The following is a 2500-nucleotide window of genomic DNA, read 5'->3' on the forward strand; positions in this document are numbered from 1 at the left end:
TCCCCCCTCCCCCCTCCCCTCTCGACCGCATGACGGCAGATAACAATCGCCAACGCCATGCAAGCGAACACCTGCTTCCGAAATCCCGTTAAGTTACGTTTCCTTACGTTTTCCTTTTCGAGGACTTGCTTACGTTTTTTTTCGTAGACTTTACGTTTTTTCGTGGACTTGACGTTTTTTTCGCGGACTTTACTTTCTTTTCGTGGACTTGACGTTTTTTTCGCGGACTTTACTTTCTTTTCGTGGACTTGACGTTTTTTTCGCGGACTTTACTTTTTTTCGCGGACTTTACTTTCTTTTCGTGGACTTGACGTTTTTTTCGCGGACTTTACTTTCTTTTCGTGGACTTGACGTTTTTTTCGCGGACTTTACTTTCTTTTCGTGGACTTGACGTTTTTTTTCGCGGACTTTACTTTTTTTTCGCGGACTGTATTTGCTCTTTCGTTCGTGACTTGACGTTTTCTTTCGCGGACCTTTACTTTCTTTTCGTGGACTTGACGTTTTTTTCGCGGGATCTTGCTACTTCTTTTTTCAGTGGACTTTACTTTCTTTTCGCGTGGAGGCTTGACGTTTTTTTCGCGGACTTTACTTTCTCTTTTCGTGGACTCTGACGTTTTTTTCGCGGACTTTATCTTCTTCTTTCGTGGACTTTGAACGCTTTGTTTTCGCGGACTTGCCTTTTTCGCGGACTTTACTCTTCTTCGTGTGACTTGACTCTTCTTTCGCGCGGACTTTTCTTTTTTTTCGTGGACTTTACTTTCTTTTCGTGGACTTGACGTTTTTTTTCGCGGACTTTACTTTTTTTTTCGTGGACTTTACTTTCTTTTCGTGGACTTGACGTTTTTTTTCGCGGACTTTACTTTTTTTTCGCGGACTTTACTTTCTTTTCGTGGACTTGACGTTTTTTTTCGCGGACTTTACTTTTTTTTCGCGGACTTTACTTTCTTTTCGTGGACTTGACGTTTTTTTCGCGGACTTTACTTTTTTTTGGTGGTCTTTACTTTCTTTTCGTGTGGATCTTGACGTTTTTTTCGCGGACTTTTACTTTTTTTCGCGCGACTTTGCTATTTCTTTTCGTGGACTTCTGACGTTTTTTCGCGGACTTTACTTTCTTTTCGTGGACTTGACGTTTTTTTCGCGGACTTTACTTTTTTTTCGTGGACTTGACGTTTTTTTCGCGGACTTTACTTTTTTTCGCGGACTTTACTTTTTTTCGTGGACTTGACGTTTTTTTCGCGGACTTTACTTTTTTTTCGCGGACTTTACTTTTTTTCGCGGACTTTACTTTTTTTCGCGGACTTTACTTTTTTTCGCGGACTTTACTTTTTTTCGTGGACTTGACGTTTTTTTCGCGGACTTTACTTTTTTTTCGCGGACTTTACTTTTTTTCGCGGACTTTACTTTTTTTCGTGGACTTGACGTTTTTTTCGCGGACTTTACTTTTTTTTCGTGGACTTTACTTTCTTTTCGTGGACTTGACGTTTTTTTCGCGGACTTTACTTTCTTTTCGTGGACTTGACGTTTTTTTCGCGGACTTTACTTTTTTTTCGCGGACTTTACTTTCTTTTCGTGGACTTGACGTTTTTTTCGCGGACTTTACTTTTTTTTCGTGGACTTGACGTTTTTTTCGCGGACTTTACTTTTTTTTCGTGGACTTTACTTTCTTTTCGTGGACTTGACGTTTTTTTCGCGGACTTTACTTTCTTTTCGTGGACTTGACGTTTTTTTCGCGGACTTTACTTTTTTTTCGTGGACTTGACGTTTTTTTTCGCGGACTTTACTTTTTTTTCGTGGACTTGACGTTTTTTTCGCGGACTTTACTTTCTTTTCGTGGACTTGACGTTTTTTTCGCGGACTTTACTTTTTTTTCGTGGACTTTACGTTTTCCTTTACGTGGTCTTTCCTACGCTTCCTTTTTCGTGGACTTTCTCTCGTCAAAAATCGACTCGTTAAAGTAACCAAGTTATCCGTTGTCGAATCTAATCCCTTATCCGAAAGCAGAGATAATAAAATAAGGTAAGAGTAATCATGATCGGGTAACCGACATCGGAAATTCGGATATTAGCATCGCATCTGTCCGTTGTTGTTTTTATGAAGGCATTAAGCGGAATAATTTATTGGAGGATCAATTACTGTCTCTGGTTCCAGGATACACGCTCTGCCTGATCGGATAACTTGTTTGTAACGTGTACAGTTATTTAGACAGGCCGAGAGAGAGAGAGAGAGAGAGAGGAGGGAGGGAGAGAGAGAGGGAGAGAGGGAGAGAGGGAGAGAGGGGAGAGAGAGGAGAGAGGGAGAGAGGGAGGAGAGAGAGGGAGAGAGAGGAGAGAGAGAGAGAGAGAGAGAGAGAGAGAGAGAGAGAGAGAGAGAGAGAGAGAGAGAGAGAGAGAGAGAGAGAGAGAGAGAGAGAGGGAGGGAGGGCGGGAGGGGGGAGAAGGAGAGAGAGAGGAGAGGGGGGGAGGGAGGAGGGGAGGGAGGGAGGGAGGGTGGGAGGGAGGGG

The 2500-nt window shown here is 42.5% G+C and overlaps 1 protein-coding gene across 1 annotated transcript in view; it reads right to left on the minus strand.

Moving 5' to 3' along the window:
• Invadolysin (leishmanolysin-like peptidase, invadolysin) overlaps positions 1-2500 on the minus strand; it is a 157502-nt gene that overhangs the window by 61600 nt on the left and 93402 nt on the right. The gene's annotated exons all lie outside the window — the stretch shown is intronic.

Source organism: Penaeus vannamei, chromosome 19 (genome assembly GCF_042767895.1).
Source record: "Penaeus vannamei isolate JL-2024 chromosome 19, ASM4276789v1, whole genome shotgun sequence".
In the NCBI taxonomy this organism is placed as follows: Eukaryota; Metazoa; Arthropoda; class Malacostraca; order Decapoda; family Penaeidae; genus Penaeus; species Penaeus vannamei.